Source organism: Cupressus sempervirens, chromosome 11, assembly GCF_028749045.1.
Source record: "Cupressus sempervirens isolate cs-2001-9-10 chromosome 11, ASM2874904v1, whole genome shotgun sequence".
Taxonomy (NCBI): Eukaryota; Viridiplantae; Streptophyta; class Pinopsida; order Cupressales; family Cupressaceae; genus Cupressus; species Cupressus sempervirens.
This window is the reverse complement of record NC_143128.1, coordinates 95,415,306-95,440,170: the sequence shown is the minus strand read 5'-3', so window position 1 is coordinate 95,440,170 and position 24,865 is coordinate 95,415,306.

Here is a 24,865-nt window from a genome sequence, read left to right as displayed (position 1 = left end):
AATCTTTTCTCCATACAACTTTACCTTTTGACGGGAAGTACTTATGTACAAAGAAAAATAAATAGGTTAAGACTTAACTAAACTTACAAGGGTTATTCTTTGAAGTTATTATGCTTTCCATATTTTTGTTGGACTAATTCAACATCAACTCACCAACATCAGATGTCATGTTGTTCTTGACCACTTTGAAAGTGAGATCCACTACTTCATAGGATACACTATTTAGATGACTAGAGCTATATATAATATGTGCAATCACATCTATTCAAAACTTTAGCTCCATATAGTTATGCAACTAATCTTCATACCCCTTCCATCCCATTTGACAAGGATTTTCTTTTCCAATTCTACCCGACTTAGGGTTTTAGTCATTTTTGCCTTGGTTAGCATTAAAAGTCCTATGATACAATAGATCATTTTATTTTCTATCATAATAGGTTTCTCTAACCATAACTACCCATTATGCACATGGCTAAGGATAAATCACATCCATTTAATCTAAAAATCTCATGGCATGTGTGGAATGTGAGTCAAACCCTTTGCTTCCAGGTGTTGATGCCCTAGTTTTAACACACCATTCACACACAACTTCTCCTATGACTCATCCATTTCTAGGGTTCTGATGTCTTGGATAGAGCATATAAAATGTGAAAAAATATCATTTATCAAAAGTAGCTTTGGTGGAATCTAAGATTGTGCTCTAGTGGGACCAAGGGTTTTAGCAATAGCTAGATTGAGCTTCAAATTAGGTGCCTTCCATTCAATTCCTTGAACCAACATCTTTGACCCTTTCTTTGTCTTGCTACTGGAGGAAGCCATCACTTAGTAGGGTTTGAGAAAACATGAAACGCTTCAATAATAATTCACACAAATCATTTGGATACACTGAAATTGCTTTGCACAAATAGCTCTTCAAAATTCATGGTGAAAAATGAATTCAATTTCACCCTTTTAACATATTTCACCTTTCAATCACTATAGTTGCCTAATATGATCAATTTGTCAATGACAGATAATCTTCTACTTATTTTTAATTAAATGCTCAATAGGAACATCCATGGCTCAATGTCAACACAATAATTTTAGTAACTCCCAATCTTGCCCACTAGGGTCTTGTAACCTAACCTAGCTTGGTAATGTCTAGAATTCCTTCATGTGCTCAGTAATATCTTTGCATCTTGAATTTTGATATAGATCTTTAATTTTTTCCAACTGGAACTGATTTAGGATGCTTGCTTCAGAATCCTAATTCTAGTTCTCCTTGTGAGACATCAAGTAGAAATGCTCACCCAATTCTTGAGTGACATCTTCTTTATTGCTCAGACTTACATTCTCAAAAAAATTTCAAAATTCATTGCTATCTCATTTGTTCTTTAATGTTGTCAGCCTTGGCTTTCTTTTCATCTTCAATTCTTCCAATATTCATATAGTTCTTGGAAAGATAACCAAGTTTTATACAAATAAAAAATCTCCTAGTGGTGTCTCTTGTCCTCATGTGATGTTTTACACAATTCATTCCAAAGTGTCCAAATTATCCATAGTAGTGATATCTACACCAAGTGTTATAGTCCTAACCAAATATAGCTTTTACAATATGTTCCACTAGATTCAATAACTTAGTTTTGCATCCAAAATATTTGTGCCCATGCTTCTTGCATTTTTGGCATTTTCCTTCAAATTTATATTTCTCTTTGCATTCATTTTCTCTAGGACCATGCTAATTAAAATTGTAGCATTTTCCATTGAACTTAACTTTGTCATTGCTCCAACATTTTTTTGATGTATGACATATCTTATCATAGTGATTGCAAGTAGCTCTTTGATTCTTCTGAGCTCCTTGCTTGGATGATTCACCTTCTTTTGTATGTCCAATTCTTGCTTTTGCTTTCTATCTATATTGGCTTTTCTCATTCAATTGATTCATATTTTCTTGAGATTCCATTATCCTTTTATTAGTTTTCTTTTCAATGTTTAGATCATTCTAAAATATTTCATTCTTTGATCTTAGATTTATGCTTTCTTCATTTACATTGATGAGCTAATTAATGAAGTCTGCCTATTGAAGGGATAGATGTTGAATTTCATTACACTTACCTTCTAAATCTTCTTTTATCTTGTTTTTCTCTTCCATGACTTTACAAAATCTTATCGATTAAACTTCTTGTTCTCTTTTTAGCTTTCTAATTTCTTCTTGAAGTGTACCATTCTTTTCTAATAGTTCTCTAATTGCTTCATTGGCTTCATCTAAATTACTTTTTGGATGAATGTCTTCAATTATTTCTTCAATGTATAGTTTTTTATTCATCTATACTACAAGATCTTTTCTTCTTTTTAGGAATTGAGAGCGTTGCTCATTTCCTTTCTTGAGTTGACCAATAGCCAATTCCAAATCTATATTTTCATTGTCAATAGCTATTAAACTTCTTTCCTAAGAACACAAAGATCTAATACTAATTGTTGGAAATATATGATAGATAAGTTACTGAGAGGGGAGGAGTGAATTAGTAATTAATAAAACTAAATCCTTATTTAGTAATTAATACTTCATGTGTATTATGATCTAATTGCATGCATGAAAATCAAAAATCATTAAAACATTCATAACACTTTGACACACAATATGGTGACCCATAAACCTTCCAATAGAAAGTAAAAATAGGATGGGGATGATATCCACAAGCTTTAGTATTGCAGTATAAAGTTGGCCTATTAAGGCTTATAATGATCACTTCTGATGATCTACACTATTAGGAGCAATAAGGACTACTAGGTCCACCTTGTAAAAGGATTTACAAACATACAATGAAGTATGCACTCAGTAAAGAGATTTACAAAAGAATATTAAGTCTAACTTGTGAAAGGATTTAACTATTCCACTTGTTAGGATTAACTAGTGGTTGATCTTTTATCTACAACTTGGTTCGTTGAATGAGAAACCTTTGAGTGTAATGATCACCTTTCTATGATAGATAAATCTTTGTTGCTCTTTATACTACAATAGTTTTGTGCTTCACACTTTTCCTCTTGCATGCTTATTACATTTTTACTTATTTAGATGTGATACAACACATTACATATACAGTAATTCAATTTATAATTCATCAAAGTTAGCTACAATACAAGTTTACACAAAATACATAAAGAACTTGGATTCTAAAGAAAAATTTGATGAATTTATGATATTTGGCATCCATTGGAAATGCTTGACATTGTTATGTACCAGGTAGATGTAGAAGCTTGGTCCATACTAATCATTTCTAAGTAGTCTAAACTCGGTCTACACTAACTCAGTGAATATTGTGAAACTCAGCATATAAACTGAATCACATTATTCACAGTGCATAACTTGGTCAATGATATTACTACAAGCTCAATATAAACTGAATCACTTAGTTGACACTGGGTGGCTCAGTCAACACTAGATTCACATCACTAAAAATAAGACCTTGGTAACTAGTATAGAACTTAGTTTGCATTGAGAAACTTAGTAAACACTAAGAAACTCCATTTACACTGATAATCACCAACATGGTAGAAACTGCTTGGCACAATCGAAATACTATTCCTAAAATTTGGTAGCAACTATTCAACTTGGTAGAGTCTAATTACTTGGTTAACATTGTTAACTATACAATATACTTGGTAGATACTTACTATTTGAATAAGTTTTTGTGTGTGTAACTAGTAAACAAACTTGATTGAAATGTCAACACAAATAAAATTCCTCAAAAGAACCAAAGATTAAGGTGGGCAAGACCCTATTTTTGAAAAGCTTATAGAACCTGGCTTTCCCATCCTAGAAATACTATGACAAAAGGGTGAAAAGAAGAGTAGGAGCAGACTATCTTCACCTCCCAGAAATCAATTTTTTTTTCCACACTACCTTTTGGGTATTGGCTTTAAATAGAGTAGTTACTCCTTTAGTTATCAATTTTTTGCGATACCTTGCTAGGACAATTATGGCTACTCCCTAGGTTGTAGCAACTAGTCTGCTACACCTCACAAGATATCATCCACTCCTGTCTAGTTCAAGAAAAAACTTCTCCAAATTTTCAAGTGTTGAGAATGTTGGTATTAATTAACATATTAAATCATTTTTCACAACAACTCATATCTATGGAGTGGCACACAAAGGCATAACTGTGAGACTATTTGTAGAAAATCTAATAGAAAGCACACAAAATTGGTTTTACCATTTAGACAATGCCTCAATTATATGTTGGGCTATGATGAGAATGACCTTCAAAACAAGATCCAAAACTATAGAAGATGAACACATTATTCTAGTACAATTGATTTTGATTAAAAAAAAAAACCTCTATAAGTATAAGGGATTTCCTTGGTAACTTTAACAAGATCACTAGTAGAATCCCTATTGCTAATAGACCTACTACATGTAATCTAAAAACTTCATAAGTATGATGCCACTAGGTATCAACTATGATCTAAGGAGATCTCATCCCACTTTATTGGTAGACACCTACAAGAAAGAAGTTGAACTAGAAGAGGACGTGATCTCTACTAGAAAGTAGAAATGAGAATCTCAAACCAAGGAAAGTACTAGTAATATAACTTTGTTTGATGAAATGTTGCAAAAATTATCAAATGAAATAATTTATATTAAGAGGAAACTCCCTATATTTATAAATTTAGACCAACTAAATTTCAAAAATCAACCTAGGAGGAATATTGATGGGAAAATCCACAACTTACTAGTCCACCACAAAGTTTGGCTATTGAAGCCACACCCAAAAAGGGGCATATGTGTGTCTTCCATTTAATCACAAATCAAGATAATGAAATTTGATCTAAGATAACTCATATGATGTAGTTGCTATCCACTAATGAGCTAAATGCTATAGCTTCTAGTCCTAAGTCAAATTCATACTCAAATGGTGATTTTGGTAATTTATTTTTAGACTATGAGTCAAATTTAGAAGGACCAGGTGAAATCTATGCTACTATTGATGGAACCTCATATATGATGTTGACCAAAACCCATAAAAATAAGAATAAAATTTCAATTCATCCTCTAGGTGATAATGGTGCTTCTACTTCAAGCACTAGTAATTTTGATCAAGGAGCCAAGATTCCTTAGTTAGGTAAGGAAAAGATCTCTTTTGATTTCATTCAATTATGTAAGGACCCCAGCATTCAAATTTCCCCTATAGACTACTTAAAGACCCATCCCTCCATATTGAAAAGATTGGTAGATTATTGCAAGGGAGATAATATAAACCTGAATCATAATGTTAAACTAAAGAAGAAGGTGATTCCTTAACATCTAATCTTTTTTATCAAGAAGAATGCACAATTTTGGCAATCTTTCTCACTTAGAAACTTGACCCATTTTAGGTGTCACTATACATAAATAGGTCCAAGCTAAGCAACTATATAATCAATTTGGGTTCTTTAGATAATGTGATGCCCTACCCTATGGCTAAGGCTCTAGGTCTTACTCCATGGATGCCAAAAAAATTTAGCTACTTAGGCAAATCAAAGATGCTCAAGTAGCATTGGCCTCCCACCCAGAAAAGAAGTTACTACTAACTATCCTAGTCATGGACATTCTATCCAACTATGGTCTACTTATAATTAGAATCTTTTGTAGAGATCTAGGAGGAGAAATAATATTGGATGGAATCAAGAAAGTGAAATTGGAACTTGAGGAGAAATCTGTGTTTACAATTTTGAAGTTGGATGATCCCAAAGCTGAAATCCTATACAAGGAATTAGAATTTGGTAATTACATGTTGTTCACTAAAGGTGTCATAGATGACCAAGATGTCAAAGAAAAGAAAAACCAAACTCCTATTGAAGAAGAAGAAATACTATTGATATGGAAATTAGAATTTGATGGGAGTTGTTTCTCATCTGGGTTAAGTGTAGGGGTAGTGTTGATATCACCGGAAGGAGAACCTAAACATATGGTGTTCAAGTTAGAATTTGGAAATATGAAAAAAAAAAGCCAAATATGAAGCCCTATTACTTAGGATCATAGATGCAAAGGAAAAAGGGATAAAGATACTAAAATCTTAGGGTGATGAAGAGCTCATTGTACGAAAAATCAAAGGGCAATACTCTATAAAAAACCATAAGTTGAAAAATTATAGGAATAAGGTCTAGGACAATATTGAAGGGCTAGATGCATTCTTAATTGAATTAATACCAAGGGAGATGAAATCTAAAGTGGATTTATGAGAATCCTCTACCTCCTTACTAATTCCCCATCCATAATTTATAGACAAGAAGTATCAAGTAGAAATTGTGTACAAACCTTCTATTCTTGACAATATAGAACCCTAGTAAGTGTTTGAAGATTACAAAAGTTTGTAGTTATTTTTGGAAAATGCTAGAAGTGCTCATGAAGACCATTCTAATGAACCCATTCAAGAAGACATTTACAAAAAGAGGAAGGTGGATGAACCTAGTGCTACTCAACTACAAGTTAACATTATTCCTCCATACTTCATATCATTGGAAAATTTGTTTAATAGACATGATACATACATTAAAAAAAAGAGGTTGGGAAAATGTCCCACTACTGTGAAGGAATAGAGATTTGAAATATGCAAAATCCTAAAATGATCAATGTCAGAAAATGTTGTACACATGAAGAAAAAAAAGCAGATAGAATGATTTTTGTAAACTATCAAGATATATTCGCATGGAGCTAGGAGGATTTAAAAAGTTCTAGAGGTGGAAAAATGAAGCATCAAATTCTGTTGAAGCCTAATACAACTCCATTCTAACAAAAGTAGAGAAATTATAATGCAATGGTAGCCCACACCATATTTCAAGAAGTTGACAAGATACTTAAGGTGTGAATCATTTATCCTGTTCATCACTCTACTTGGATAGCAAACATAGTGCCAATTAGGAAGAAGAATGAAGAGATAAGGATATTCATGGATTTTAGAAACCTAAACCAGGCATCTTTGAAGAATAAATATGCCATCCCAAATATGGACCATCAATTAAAAATGGTGGTGGGAGTTGAAATGGTGTCCATGCTAAATGGCTTCTCAGGGTACAACTAGATAGAAGTAGAAGAGAAAGACCAACACAAGATGACTTTTACCACTCCTTGTGGTACATTTGTGTATCATAAAATTTCATTTTGCCTTATTAATGATGGAGCCACTTTTCAGAGGTTTATGAATAAATCTTTCACTAACATGAAAGATAGAATCATTGTTATATACCTTGATGAAATTACTATATTCTCAAAGAAGAGGAAACATCAAATAGATGATTTGAGAAAAGTATTAAAAAGATGCCAAGAACACTAAAATTATCTAAATCCTAAAAAATCTATCTTTTGTGTAATACAAGAAAAGTTTCTTGGTCATATAGCATTGCAAGAAGGTATCATAGTTAACCCTGAATAAATTGAAGCTATCTAAATACTAAGTCTCCCTATAAACAAGAAGGGAGTTAAATCATTCTTTGGTTAGGTACACTTCCTCAGAAGGTTCATACCTAATTTTTCTAAAATGACTAAATGCATTATAGACTTGATGAAAGGGAATTAAAGCTTCAAATGAAATGATGCTAGGAAATAAGCCTTCAAGTATATAAAGATTGCCATTATCAATGCTTCATTCCTATGTCACCTTGATTATAGACTAGACTTTATGATCTATTGTTATGCTTTTGAACACACCTTGTCAACTATTCACATCCAAGATAACAAAGGAGTGAAAACCTCCATTACATTCATGAGCATACTCCTGAAGAACTATGAGCTAAAATATTCTCAAATCAAGCACACTTTTGGCAAGGTAAAAGCCTTGATTTTTTTTAGATTTTATATCTTATACTCTCATTCTATAGTTCATGTACCTAATGTTACAATGAAAAGTGTGTTGACTCAACAATATGTAGGGTGTAATACCAGAGGAATAGGGGTAGCTAAAACACAAGAATATGACATTGAGATTAAACCCACAAAACTAGTAAGATGTAATGAATTATTTAAAGTCATTGTAGAAAATAGAAATGGAAAGGAACCAAGGGAAAAAAAATTAGTTGTGGTTGTGAGTCTACAAGATCCTTTGTTCAAAAATATCACATATCTCTTAACATATGGTGAATTCCTTAAATGATTGGCAATGAAACAAAGAAGATATCCTAAATTGAAAGATACCAAGTATGTGATGTAGGATGATAGATTATACAAAAGATCCATAGACAAGACTATCCTCAGATGTGTAGACAAACAATAACAAGAGAGATTGTTGAAGACATTTCATGAAGAAGCATGTGGTGAGCATTTCTCTTTCTTGGTCATGACTTTCAAAATATTGTGGCAATGTTACTCTTGGCCTAGAATGTTTAGAGATACTTGCCAATGGGTGTCAAAATGTTGTGTGGAGTAAGGATAGAACTATAATATATCAAATCAGTGATCACATACAAGATTTGGGAGAAAAAATTGATGACAAAATGGATGCATATTTTGAGAACTTCAAGGAGAAAATATAGAATAGGTATTAGATACCTCATTAAGTAGTTGAGTAGTAAGCTCAAGATATTTTTTTCTTTATTGATTGTGATATACTCACATTCAAGAAATCATTCCTAGGACTACATGAGTAAAACCATTGGGATATGAAGTTAATATATATGATACAAAGAATATCATAGAGGCTCTTCTGAATGAGTGTGCTAACCCAAAGGCAACATACTTTGGCACCTACGATGAAGGAAGGACAAAACAATCTCTAGAGATAGAGATTCCTAAATTCTTGAAAAGAGGAAAGAAGAGGATGGAGATGCTAAAGAAGAAATTGAAAGTTGACACTATCACACTCATTGAGGGTAAAGGTGAAGATGAAGTGTTAGAAGAATAGGGATAATAGAATAAGCAAAGGAAAAACATGAAGAAGAAGAAGAAGAGAAAGAGCCTCCTAATAAGAAAGAAAAAGTGATTACAAGGGCACCTTAGAAGGTTACACCCAAGAAGGTGGCTACACCTGTAGTCACAACTACTAGAAAATCCAAGAGGAAGATGAAACTTTAGGATGAAGATGACAAAGGGGAAAACACTCCTATTATCTAGCTAAAGAAGCCTCCACTATCCTTTGAGAAATAAGTAAAGAGAGTAAGAGAAGGAAGTAGCATGGAAGGATTCAAATACATCAAGTATAAATCTAGAGCTAGAAAAGAGAAACATCAGATAAAAGACTCTCTTGTAAAGAAAATGGATAAATGGAAATATGGCCCAAATTAGTTAAAAGGCCAAGCCTGTGATGTCCTACTATAGGAAGTTACACAAAGATGGACAAATGTTGGGAAAATAAAAAGGGACATTAGAGAGAAAACCTTGAAGAACATTATTCCTAACCTCTCAAATGCATAAATCAAGGAGGCCTCGATGAAGCATGAGAACAAGTAGACTCCAAGATTTAAGGCTTTTCAAAATTTGACAAATAAATTTGAAGATGCTATGCAATCCAAAACAAATTTGTGAAAAATAATTTTTGAGGAAGAAGGTAAAATGAATAATGATGAAGAGTGAGAGGTATAGATTATTGAAGTGTCTTGTAGTGCCTACCCTAGTTCACATTTTTGCTATTGGTTCCAAACTATTTTAGGATAGTTTTATGTTGATGATTATTAGTGACATTATTTTGAGATTATTAGATATTGTCTCAGATTTAGCTTATTATATGATGAGATTACTTGGTACTTTATATTTCATGTATGCATAATGATTATTATAGTGTTTTCAATAATTGATGATGATTAGTTAGATGATTTATTATCATATGTGTTTTCTTATGGATACTTACCCCATACTTGCATGTGTATGGTGTGTGTGTTTGTTTTCATTCTGTATGGCATTTCTGATGTGGTTAAGGAAGGGAGTCATAGCCACCTACTAGTTAGGATCTACATGATGCACCACTTCTTGCCATTGCCTATTTAGCTTAGTATATATTGTGCTTCTACATCCACAAATTTTATATAGGTTACAGGTACTAGGTATTGACTTCCCTGAATTGTTAGGATGAGCGTACCCTATCACATTATCTATATGGTAAGAGAGGGGAGATAAAATTTTCAAGTCTGAATCCCAACCCTTTAAGCCACTTGTCCTAATTGAAAATTAGGACAAGTATCTAAGTCAAGAACCCTCTGAATGTGTTAGATGACATAATTCATGATATTAACCCTTTTGGTCTAATTTTGTATGTGTTTTGCTATGATGGGTTTTCGTATTTTATTTTATGAGCCTTTGGCATATTTTTCTATTAATTAAGTCTAATTAAAAGATTTAATTAATGATGTAATTAAATGGAAAATGAATATGATGTTCTAATATTTATTTTTATTTAATTAATTGGAAAATTAATTAAATAAAAATAATTAAATTTGAAGATAAGAGTTATAAGTTTAAATTTGGGATGTGATAATATTAATTTAATTTAATAATAATATATTTAGATTTCATTTTTAAATAAATGTTAAATAATATTATTATTTAAGTTAGTAAATATTTGATCAATTAAGTTTTGAAAATGAATTTAAAAGTGGAAAAGATATTAAAATTATTAAAAGATTCTAGATTGCATGATGTATGCATGTGATTAAAATATAAATATATTAAGATAAAACAAGTGGATTTATTAAAGTGAGTGCATGAGATTTAAAAATTAATAAATTAAATTGAAAAGAGTAAAGTGAATATTAAATTAATTAATGTACATTATTTTAATATTTATTCGCATACAAGTATGTGACCTCTTGGGAGTTGTCATGTTGACAATACAAGAGTTTGCACTCTAATTATGCACATGTTGTCTACACTTAAGAGTTAGCACATTATTTGAGCACATGTGTCTACAACATTCTAGAGACCTCATCATGTTTATCTTCTTATCATGGAAGTTATGTGATTAGTTGTCATGCTTATCTCCTAGCTCCTTCTAGACACATTCTAGATGCATCTTAGAGGCCTTTATATAGAGGCTCTCCTAGTGTGTATGGACATCCTCATATTCTTCTACAAGCACTCCTAGTCACTTGGGGGGTTCAATTCTTGGAGGAATTGTGAATGTTAGAGAATGAAATTTTTTTTGGAAAGGAGAAGGTTCTGAGAGGAGGAGCTTCTCTACAATTTTCTGAGGCATAGCAAATTAGCATTAGTGTCCAGGTAGGCACTCGTGATTATTTTGCATATTTTATTATGCTCTTTCCCTTCCTATCTTCATCATGTCTATTATTTGTGTCTGAATAATTCTCTATGAATGAATCTTCAATTTTGTAATTCGGGCATCCATATTGTTTCATCCAGTTATAGGAATTAAAAATATTATTGCAATTTTCCCTGAGTAAAATCATGATTTGGAAATTGATTCGGGTTTGGGTTCGAATTAAAATAGAATCTTATTATTATGCATTAGTTTTATATGATTTATTAACTAATCTAATTTAATTTAATTTAATTAAGATTAGTTAATAGTAGAATAAGTGTAATTAATTATTAGTCAATTTAAGTAAATGGATTTTTAAATGAGGGAAAATTAAAAGAAAGGAGATATTAATAAGTGGAACTAAATAATTGAATTATTAATGAGATTGATTTTACTTAAAATCAATGAGGATTATTTTAAATAAATGATCATCCTTGAAGTGTTTAAAGGAAATTGTAAACTAATTATTTGAAATTTGATAAGTATTATTCTAATGTTTTGAATAATGTGAATTCTTTTATCAAAAAGTCAATGGGAACTAGTTCAATGATTTAAATAAGTAAATAATTATCTTATGATTATTTTAGAGAATTTTTAAAAAATAATCGAGGGATAATTCTATGCTTTATTAAAAAAAATAAATGGGTTGAGTTGTAGATTAAATGAAGAATCTTATACACTTGAAATGTACTTGAAAATGAAAATGAAAACCTAATATTTGGCTTAACCATGTGATTGTGAAAGAAAACTAAAATATGTGTTTGTATCTTGTTCTTTATGCTATCCATGTTTTTGGGTTTCAGGGTGGTCCTAGAGTGTTGACTAGTTAGGACATCTACTAGAGGCTTGGGAGATATGCGAATGTGATGACATGTTGATGTTATTTGGTCTCAATCTTTCTAAACTCAACTATGGTAATGTGATGGCATGCTCTATGAGATGTGTGTATTGCTTTCCAGTCTTCTTGTGTGAAGCTAAGGTGTATGTATTTGAGATACTTAACTTAACCATTTTTGAGTCATCAATCAGTTATCCTTCGATTACTTTCTAGTCGCCATGATGGGACTGAAGTGTTGATTTATTTCTTGATGTTTTCATGTTGTGACATGTTTTGACTCGACCATTTTGGAGTCTTTGATCAGTATTATTTTCTTTGAGATGCCTTTTTGGTTGCTTGTTGAGAACCAATGGATATGGTGATTTATCATTGATATGGATATTGAGATTTATTTTGACATACTATATGGTTGCTCGATGAGGACCGATGGATATTGTGATTATCATTGATACCTTCAGTTGCTAATAGAGAATTATTGTGGTCATGATTATCAATGGATGCTTATCAGTTGCTCATGGAGATTTGATGTTCTTATTGTGGATTATCTTTTGGTATTTTTCCAGTTGCTTGTATAGGACTATGCTGATTTTGTGATTTATGATTCCATGAGCCTAGGGTAGGTTTTCTACTTGTAGTGTTGAGAAGTGGCTTGCAATGGGGGTTGAGGCCCTAAGTGGCTGCCAAGGTAACTCATTGTAAGTTGTTTTAATAAGTAAAAACATTACACCTAATACTGACTTAAATGAACCTAATAAGATAATTGTTTTCTCATGCCCATGCCTTGAGTGCTAGTACAGACTAGGATGGGAGTAGAGAGAATGCTTGGTTGCGACCTTGCATTTCGTAGTATGCCTTGCTAGTATGAGAGGATACTAGTGGCCGCATAGGGATCACTAGGGGGTTGGTGTCTATTGAGAGACTACCAGGGTAACTCTAGCATGATCCGTACGATGGCACTTTCTTGCTTGCATAGTAGGTTTCCTACATGTCTTTGTTGTGCCTCTAGGATTAGATGTTGATTTGTGATTGGAACCTTTGAGTTAGTATACTTCTAGGATTCCTAGACTTAGAGAGTACTTTTGTTATGTGATTTGATATCCTATTTGGGACTTGAGATTATCTCCTCAGTGTAGTGGGAGTGGACCATTTAAGTTCCACACTATCGAGTGGTGGTGCTTTTCCACTCTTCCATTTGAGATTCGTCTGAGACACCATGCCTGATATATTCCTTGTTGGAATCTATCTTCATTCTATTCTTGGATTATAATGATGGAGAGGTATCCTTATATTGATGATTAGCATATGATAGATGATATTGTTTACTTATCTTATGCCTTATTTTACATGATTAGATTTCTGATGCATATGTTGTAGCATGTTAGATTTCTTTCTGCATATGATGTAGTATGTTTTAGGAGTGATGTCCCTACTATGATAATACCAATGATCTCTTTAGTGACTTGGGATGTTATGCATGGAGGGATTTCTAGGGCCCACGATGGTCTAATGATGCTATTTATAGTTGGGAGGAACCATGCATTTAGATAATTATGTGTTGTGTTTATGATTTATGGCTATCTTTTATGATGGATGTTTACATCTTTTATGATAATGTATCATGTATGGAATTTAGTTTCATTTACTTTCTTGAACTTGCATCATGGATTAGAATAAGATGATGTACTTCATTTTCACACATGTTTATTCTTTTAAGCCTTTCATACCTTGTGATATGTATAGTGGATGATAGAGCATTCCGAATTTAATTGCCATGAGGCATTTGGAACAAATTTGTAATATGGACATTGGACTTTCTATTTATTCTTTCATGTGGATGTGGTAGTGGTTAGACATAGTATTAATTAGATCAAATGTGACTCAATGTCTTAAGATCCTTAAGGAATGTAAGTTTTTATGAATGCTTTTAGTTGTATGTATGTTATTACTTCCGCTACTATGTGTTTGATATGAATGGTTTATCTTTCATGTTTAAAAAAAAAAATTGTTTGAAAAACTTAGTAAAACTTTAGGTTAATTCTTTTGGGTCCCTTGGCGGGGCATTACAAATCTAATAAATAGATGATGATATCTACTATAATTTCTTCTCTACCCTCCACTCTAAGCCAAGCCATTGCTACATCTAGTGTATACAAATTAGAGAAGAAGTCTTCTATCCATCCAAGTAGGAACTAAGTTTTAGACTCAATCTACTTTTGGGACATCTTTAACTAAGTAAAAACCAAAGGAGGTAGACAAGGCTGACAAAGAAGGTAAAGAAGAAAGTAAGATTCAATTGAGTGGGGAGGAGAAGAAAGATGAAGAAAAAGGTAAAGCATTTATTTTTTTCTCCTACAACAAAAGGTAAGGAAAAATAAAAGATCTCTAATGAGATAAACTTTGATATTGAGATTGTGATTCCAAATTGGGATTAATCCAATCTCACTGCTAATATGATGGAGATCCTTAGTGATCTATTGAGGAAAAGAGAACAATAAAGAAAATTTAGAGCAAAAAGAGACAAAGGAAAAGTTCTTAAAGACATCAAGGACATATTTTTGGATGTATTACAAATTAAGGTAAACAATGAGGCCCCTATTATTGAAAAATTAGTAGATATTATACATAAATTCAATAAGGTTATAGATGAGCAATGAAAACTTATCTAAAGGGTAGAGATAAAGTTTAAGAATAATTTGAATAATTTTTTGGAGAATGTAGAAAAGAAAATTGCTATTGATCAAGTGGAACTATCTACTATTATTAGAAATCTTGAAGGAGTGGTAAAGAATGTTGTTTCCTTATTTACAAAATTGTATGATACCTCAATTTTCACTAAGGAAATAAAAGACAAACTGACCAAGATTGATGGATATTTGAAGATGAGTTCTAGTTAGTTGTCACTTGACATAAGTACCAGCTCAAATCATTTTTTGAAGGTCAAATTTTTGATAGATTTGCAGGTGGGTTATTAGAGGAGGAAGCCAAAATAAGGGCAACTATATTAGGCACCCAAAGCATTATAATTCCTCTCATGGATGTGATGCGAAAGAATTGGGCACACGTTAGTTCATGACATCATCTTCTTAGTTGCAAAACTCATGATTGAGATATTAGTTGAAATATAGATTGAGCTACACATCTTGAAGGAATTTCAGGAAAACTGGGATAAAACTATTTTTAATTTTGAAACTGCATGCTACACCCTTAATATTGTTGTTTATAGGGTTATGAACAGTCAACTTGTGGCTATCTTAATTAAGTCATGTTATCATTATTATATTATTATTTAGGTAGGTAGGTCTACTTAGGTGTTATGAATGGTTGTGTCTATTCAACCTAAGCATAATTAGGTATATATAGGAGATTGTGAGTCTTATTTCATCATCATATTGTGAAATGTGTTCTCATTGGAGATATTTCGAGGTTGCCCCCTCAAAGTGGCCTTTTAATCTCAGCTATTATCAATTATTTATAGATTATTTCATATCATTTCTTCTATTGTATAAGTTATTTCATTACAAGTGGTGTCAAAGCATGATCTTGGCACCATAGAGGCATGATTTTTTTCTCACCATTGGGGTAATTTTGGGAACAACATAACATTTAGATTCGAGAAAAATTTTAAAATATTTTTAAAGGGTTTTTGAAGACCATATTAAAGAAGATATAGTCCAAAATTTATAGGAATTGGAGCAAATTTGAGAAAATTATTGTAGAATTACTATTTTTACACAATTTATTAAGATCTTCATATTGCTCACATCCTACTAAATTGGAGTATAACTTGTATTGGGTTTTTCAATACATAGCAGAGGAGCCTAAATTCAAAGCTTGGAGAAATTGCAAAATGAAAATAAGCAAGATATTTTAAAATTAGGGAAATTCTCTCTCAAGGAAGCAATTTTGCTAATTTTTTGGGATTTTTTTTAAAGTAAGGATTTCTTGGCCCTAGTAAGTTACAATAAAAATAAATAAAACAAAGAATTTGAATTTCATTTGTGTGATTTATTTCAAAGACATCAGTTTCCATCATGACAAGGCCTCTAACAAGAGGCAGAAATAAATCTACCACACTGAGGAAATCCTCTGGTCAAGATTTGGAAGCAATAGAGGATAGTAATCCCAATGAGGAACTTGGTAAGTACAAGGAAGAAGTTGAGAAGGATATGTTGGAACTACAAGGAGATACATTAGATATATGGAGCACGTTAAGCACCTATATGAATGAAACAAGGAAGGGGCTCTCAAGCAATCAAGGTGAAACCTTCAAGTCAACTAATAATGACACAAATTTTAATCCTACAGGATATCAAAATTTTTTTCCAAAGGTGGATATGCACAAATTTGATGGCAAGGATCCTCTAACATGGATAAATCAAATGGAAATTTTTTTTGAAGTACATCAAATCTCGTATGGAAAAAAGGTTATGATGGATTTCTTATATCTTGAACCCAATCAATTCATTTTGTATCATTAGGTTTGTACTCATAAGAGAAGAAAGGATCTCACTATATCATGGTCAATTTTTATCAAAGAACTCCAAGCATAATATAGCAATAGTGTGATAGAAAACTTCTTTAGCCAACTTGCTAAGCTTTAATAAATAGGATCAGTTAAGGATTATATTCAAAAATTCCAAAATCTATCCTTAAGAGTGGTTACAATTACAGAGGAGAACTTGAATGATTTATTCTTGGGTGGTCTTAAGGATCAAATTCAACATGAGGTACAAATGTATTGTCCCAACTCAATAAATGAGTCCTTTATATTGGCATGCAGGGTAGAGGAGAAGTTATTGATTCCTAGAAAGTAAGGGGTTAATGTGACAAGATAAAAAAGATATTCAACACCTTCTCTTTTTTAACCTACTAGGTTAGCTCCACAACAAATCGAGGAGAAAAGAGCAAAAGGGTTGTGTTTCAATTGTGATAGCAAATATAGTCAAGGACATAAATGTAGCAAAAATAAATTTTTCTATATTGAAGGTCTAAGTGAGGAAGAAGAGGATGAACCCATATTAGAGGAGGATAGGGAATTAGGTGAGGAATCACATGATTCTCAAACAATCATTTCTTGTCATGCACTTTTAGGTTTTAGTGCACCACAAACTCTCGAGGTAGTGGGTCTCTTAAAGAAGTAGAAAGTAATAGTGTTGATTGACTTAGGTAGTACTCATAATTTCATCAACAAAAAATTGGAAACTCTTATAAATTGTTTTATATATCTAGCCCTAGAGTTTTAGGTTTTGATTGCAAATGGGGGCATAGTTAGTTGTTTAGGAAAGTGTCATAACATCAAATTATCCATAGGATATTATCAACTTGATATCCCAATGTATGCGATATCCATGGGTATAGAAGATCTTGTTTTGGGATTACAATGGCTTACTACATTGGGGACAATTGAGATGAACTTCCAAGAACTATTCATGCCATTTTAATCAAAAGGAAAGGTAGTGGAGCTGAGGGGATTGAAGGAAAAATCCCCATAGATTGTAAGCTCTCATCAAATGTAAAAGATTCTTAACAAAGGTGTGGATGGATTTGTGGCCTAGCTATGTTGATTAGAAGTCTCTCAATCTAATGCTCTTACTCATCCAAATTTACAAGCAATAATTGATCCTCACTCAGTGATTCTTGGAGATATGACTAAAGGACTTCCTCCTAAGAGAAATCATGAACATGCCATATAACTAGTTCTAGGGAGTCAACAAACAAATATTAGGCCTTATAGGTACCCACACATACAAAAAACTGAGATAGAAAAAATTTCAAGCATAGCCAAAGTGCTTACTCCTCACCCGTTGTGTTGGTGCATAAGAAGGATGAAACTTGGTGCATGTGTCTAGATTATAGAGTGCTCAAAAAGTACACCATTAAAGATAAATTTCCTATTCTAGTCATCGATGATCTTCTAGATGAATTAAATGGAGCTATGTATTTTACCAAGTTAGATCTTAGATTGAGTTATCACCAAATTTGGATTAAGAAGGAAGATATTTGTAAGACAACATTTTGAACTCATGAAGGTCATTATAAATTTTTGGTGATGCCATTTGGTCTTACCAATTCACCATCCACATTCCAAAGTTTGATGAATTCCATTTTTAAGAAGTTCTTGAGAAAGTTTGTGTTAGTTTTTTTAATGATATATTAATTTATAGCGAGACTTGGGAAGAAAATTTGTAGAATGTAGATCATGCATTACAATTACTCAAAGATCATCAACTCTATGTTAAGCCATCCAAGTTTTCTTTTGGTCTTAAGAAGGTGGAGTATTTGGGACACATAGTTTCACATGAAGGAGTAAAGGTGGACCCTAACAAAATTAAGGCTATAATGGAATGACCTATTCCAAAAACTATTAAGAAGTTGAGGGGTTTCTTGGGATTGATAGGATACTATAGAAGATTTGTGAAGAATTATGGTCATATAGTAGCACCCCTTACAACACTATTACAGAAGGATTCTTTTCATTGGAATAAATTTTCTAATGTATCATTTGAGAAATTGAAGAAGGCTATGTGTACAACTCTAGTGCTTGCCACTCTAGAATTCAAGGAATTCATTGTGGAGTGTGATGCTTCTAGAAATGGGATAGGAGTATTTATCATGCAAGAAGGTTGACTAATTTCTTTTGAGAGTCATCAATTAAAAGGTAAAAATCAACTCAAACCTATTTATGAGAAGGAAATGTTAGCAATCCTTCATGCAGTTAAAAAATGGAGGCCTCATTTAATGGGTCAACACTTCAAGGTTAAGATAGATCATGAAAGCCTAAAATATTATTTGGAATAAAGACTATCATTAGAAGAGCAACAAAAATGGGTCACAAATATTTTGTAATATGACTTTGAAATTGTATACAAGAAAGGGAAGGAAAATATTGTGGTCAATGCACTTTATAGGAAGGATGAAAAAGATGAAGCCTTATTGTGTACCCTTTCAATATTACAAGAAAATTGGTTGGTATAAGGCAAATAAGAGTGGAAAAATGATGTTGCAACAAGTAATTTCATCTAGCAAATAAAAAGTGACCCTAGTAGCTTATATAAGTTTTTTTTAAAGGGGGATATTCTTTGGTATAAGGAGCACTTGTATCTCTACAACTCTTAAACACAAGATTCTGAAAGAACTACATGAGTTCCAAATTGGTGGTCATTTAGGATTTTTGAAGACATATCATCGAGTCAAGAAAGATTTTTTTTGGGAAGGGCTAAAAGGTGATGTTCAAAAATTTGTGGCTAAATGTTTGGTTTTTCAAAGAAATAAAGGGAAAACAATTAAGAAATAGGTCTCTTGTAGCCTTTATCTATTCCTAGCCAACATTGGTAAGAGTATCCATGGACTTCATCACAGGGCTCCCCAAATCTAAAGGTCATAATGTCATCATGGTAGTAGTTGATCACCTCACTAAATATGCACATTTTATTGCATTATCACATCCTTTTATGACAAGTATAGTGGAAAACATTTTCTTGGAGAATATAAAAAAGCTACATGGTTCACCTAAGGTTATTGTTAGTGATCATGATCCTATCTTTATTAGTCACTTTTGGAAAGATTTATTCTCGTGTTTGGGTACTCAATTGGCTCATAGTTCTTCATACCATCTGCAATCAAATGGAAAAATTGAGGTGGTTAAATAAATAGGAAGGATATCTATGTTGTTTCACTTCATAAAAACAATCTCAATGGGTAGATTGGCTACCTCTAATAGAATGGTGGTACAATACTTCTTTTCATAGCTCATAAAAAATGTCTCCATTTTTGGCACTTTATGGACATCATCCTCCTTCCATCACATCATCATTAAAGGTGTCACCAAGAGTTCAAGTAGTAGAGGATCACTTGCTTCATCAACAATAGGTACTTTCAAGACTCAAGAAGAATTTAGCTATGACATAAAATTGAATGAAACAAGAAGTAGATCAACATCATAGTGAAAGAAATTTTGATTTGGGGACTGGGTCTTCTTGAGATTGAATCCTTATAAACAAATCTCAATGAAGCAACAAAATAATAATAATAAGTTGTCTCCAAGATATTATGTACCATACCAAATCATGAAAAAGATTGGTATTGTTTCCTACAAGCTCAAGCTACCACCAATAACAAAGATACATCCAGTTTTTCATGTTTCTTGTTTGAAGAAGGTAATTGGGTAGAATATTCCTACTCAAATAGTACTACCAAAACTTGATGAAGAAGGAAGAATAATTTTGGAACCAGAGTGCATTCTTCAAATATGCATGAAGAAGATGAGGAAAAAAACCCTAACTTAATATCTCATCTAATGTAAGAATTTACTAGTTGAAGAGGTCACATGGGAGGATGAGGAGTTCAATTAAAAGAATCCACACTTGGTTAGCATTGAGGACAATGCCTCTTTCAAGAGAGGGGGCATGCTATGCCCTTAATATTACTATATATAGGGTTATGAATAGTCAAATTTTGGCTATTTTAATCCTTAATTAAGTCATGTTATCATTATTATATTATTATTTAGGTAGGTAGGTCAGCCTAGGTGTTATGAAGGGTTGTGTCTATTCAACCTAATCATAATTAAGTATATATAGGAGGTTGTGAGTCTTATTTCATCATCATATTGGGAAGTGTGTTCTCATTGGAGATATTTGGAGGTTTCCCCCTTGAAGTGGCCTTTTACTCTCAACTATTATCAAGTATAATATTTCATATAATTTCTTCTATTGTGCAAGTTATTTCATTACAGTGTATAATGATTTCCTCACACATTTTGTATTACCTTATAAGTATATGTTTTTGGTATTTGTAATTAAAAAATGGGGAAAACATAATATGTATATAATCAAGGGGGAAATATGTATATGAGGAAATGTATAGAGAAATATGTATGTGAGGAAATGTATAGAGAAATATGTATATGATATAGATCAGATGATTAGCCAAACAAAAATAATTTTGAAAATTACAAATTTAGATAAGTTCTAACTAAGCTATAGTTTTGAATTCAAATTGAGTTATAGAACCAAGAACATATAAAGGGGGACTTTGATAGAAATGTTTTGATTAAGAGAATTTTTTTATAAATAAAACTACTCAAGATAAGTGTTTTTGCCACTAATGCCAAAGGGGGAGATTATTGACCCTATGAAAACACATATTCTCAATTAGTGACACACTATTTAAGCTATCCAAGAAGGTCATTTAATACTGCAATTGTCCTTTCCACCATAGAGAATATCTTAGCATAGACCAAGTAGCTAAAGGTATACTATACTAATCAAGATCATAGTATAAACTTATTCATTCAGTATTATTAGTGGGAAACAAGATTTATGTGCGAACCAAGTTCACAATGTTAGTCAAGTCCACTATGTGAACTGAGCTCCTACATCACCTAAGTTTCATAATGCTATTCGATCATCTAGCCCTATTTGAGAAACAGTATCACCCAAGATCAGTATATTTCTTAAGCATTAACATATGATCAAATGCATTGTATTTCTTTAGCATTAGTACTTGAGACAACTTAAAGGTATAGTGATTTTTATGAAGATATCTATTATGGAAGTTGACTTGATGTTAGTTTATTGATTGAGGGATATATAAGGAAGGAAAATTAATTTGTCAAAGTGTGAGATATGAAGAAAAGGTATAGAATATGGAAGAAGAGTAATATGAGACATATATGAAGACAAGGAGAAAATATGGAGTAGAGTATGTCATCAGGCTACAAGGTAGTATAAAATATAGAGAAGAGATGCATCCATCATAGTCAAGTGATCATATTAGTTAAAGGATCTAATTCAAAAAATCAAGTTCCAAAGTAGAGATCATCTTTTTTATTCATCCTAATAGGTGTATTAGTCAAATCCTTTAGCTAGGTGGATCTAACAGTCTTCTACTAAATCTCTTAATTGGATAGATACTTCATTGTATTCTAAAATTATTTAACAAGGTAGACCTAATAGTTCTTCATACTCCTAACATAGTAGATGACTAGAAGTGATCAATTGGAAGCCCTAATAGACAAAATTTATTGCTGTAGTAGTGAGGCATTGTGAGTTTTATTGCCACCCTAGTTTTACCTTCTACTTGGAGGGTTTTTGGGTTACCATATCTTGTGTCAAAGTGTTATGGTGTTGATTCATTTATTGATTTATGTTCATGCATGTATTTATATTAGATAATCTAAATAAGTAGAGATGAAGTATTCTAACAGAGAAAATTTTCATTAGTTCCTAATTCCCCCAGCCCCCAGTCACTTGCTTGTGATTACATTTCCAATACAAACTACCTCATAGTTAGTTATATATTTACACATTTATGAACTCCTAATCTTATACCACTTGCTCAAGGGTTCTCCCCTTAATACTACAAACACATAAACAAAAATAGAGAAACAACAACAATTTTTGAGAAAAAAAATGGGCTTCTTATTATTATCTTATGTGTAAAATTACAAAAATTAAGAATTACAATATGAAAACCAACATGGATGCCTTCATTACAATGATTTGTAGGAATATTCTATAAACTATCACCCAGAGGGTAAGTGCACAAAGTTTTGGTACTAAAAGAGGGTATAAGATGCCTCTTTTATGTTGAAATCAACAATTTATAAACTTGAATGAGAATTTGATGATAGTTACACAAAGAATATCTAGATAGGACTAAAACAAAAGTTGTAGTCCTCTGAATCTAGTTTCTAAACTTTTTTTTTTTTTTTTTTCTAAATTTGGATTTTAAGGCCCTAAAAAAGGGGACCATAGAAATTCATACTACTTTTTAAAGTGAAAACATAACATAGTGCGAAGTGTGGTCCCCCTAAAATTCTATTTTTTGGGGGAATTCTTTAATTGCTCTAGTAAGAAGTTAGCTAGCACCATGTAGTTTATCCCATATTTTAAAGGTAATTTTTAAATGTATATTATTTTTTAACAAATTTTGTTAGTGAACACATCTCAAAAATGTGAAATATCTGTCTGCTCCCCCTAAAATTCATTGTGAACTAATAAAAAATCAAAACTTTTTTGAAAGTGTGTGGAATAGAGTCTAGTTTATAAAAAAATAACTTGTTGCAAAATCAAATGGCGCTAAAATCTAACCCAGAAATACTAGACATTAGTTTTAGAGAGAAAATCAATAGAAATTGAAAATAAATTATTGTTTAAATGATTAAAATAGTCTAAAATCAAAATAAATAATATTGTTACATAGATAACACAAAGATCTACAACATCATATACCATGACTTTATCGATATTCAAGCACGAAGAAACCTATTGGAGAGCACAAAAGAAAAATCATGCTTTTTTTTTATATCCTTGCTACAAATCACATCTGAGACTAGTTTGAAATAACCAAACATTTGGGTTGGATATCCAATCCAAATCAAATCCTAAGGCTTAGTGAATTTGAATTCATTACGAAACGTGTATATGCTATAGTGCATACATGCTAATACACATGCAAACTATGTAAACAATAGTGTGATTAGCTAAAAGAGAGGGAGGGAGGTAGTGAAGGTGATAGGAAGAGAGAGGTAAAAAATTAATAGTATAAAGAGATGTAGAGAGAGAGAGAGTTGGGGATAACAAGAGGAAGATTGGATATGAGAGAGAGTAAGTGAGAGAGAGAGAGGTACTAAGAGAGAGATGATATGATGGACAAGAAAAGAGGGAGAGAGGATATGATGGAGAGAGTGATTGATGGGGAAAAAGATGCATAAAAGGGGTAGGAAGCTCACTCAGGGGTAGGATGGAGAGAAAGAGAGTACAAGATAGGAAGAGTGAGAGTACAAGATAGGATGGAGAGAGAGAGAGTGAGAGAGAATGCGATAGGATGGAAAGAGAAGGGGGTAGGAAGATCTATATGGGATATGATAGAGAGGAAGAAAGGAAAATGTCTATTCACATAGTGCATATGCACTATAGTTTGATCACACTATGTGAATACAAAAAAATTAAAGCAACGTGACAATGTGACTATTATGATAGGCCCACATTCTCTATTTTGGACTCTATTCTACTCTTTTTTTATGATAGAAACATAGATTTCAAGGTGTTGGAAGTACTATAATCAACTATTTTTTACACTATTTCAAATTTTAATCAACATTGTAACATATTTGAGGTTAGTGGACTACTTTTAAAATGTATATTGTGACTAAAGAGACAAATTATATTCTAATTTGGCATGGGGGGATAATAAAGCCAACTATGCATTCTTCATGGGTGTCTAACTTGGTACCAGTTAGAAAGAAGGATGGTGACATTAGGCTTTGCGTGAATTTTAGAAACTTGAACATTGCCTCATTGAAAGACAATTGTGGGATTCCCAACATGGAAGCCATGTTGTAGCAAGTCACTGGTTCAGAATTGATGTCAATGATGGATGGTTTCAAAGGATACAACTAGGTCCTTGTTGATGAGAAGGAATAGTCCAAGATAGCTTTCACCACTCCTTGGGGGACCTACATGTATGTAAGAATTCCCTTTGGTTTAATCAATGCAGGGGCAACATTTTAGAGGGCCATGGATGTAGCTTTTAATGAATATATTGACAAGCTTATGGTTGTATATCAAGATGATCTATCTACATATTAAAAAAAGCTAAAGACCATTGCAAACATTTGGAAAATATTTTTATCAAGGCATTAGAATATGATGTTTCCTTAAGAAATGTGCCTTTTGGGTAACCAATGCAAAAGTTGTTGTGTCATATATTGTCTAAAGATGGGGTAAAGATTGACCCTAAGAGAGTAACAAAACCAAAGTCCAAGAATGTCAAGGGTATACAATAGTTCTTTGGAAAAGTAAATTTCATAAGGATATTTGTG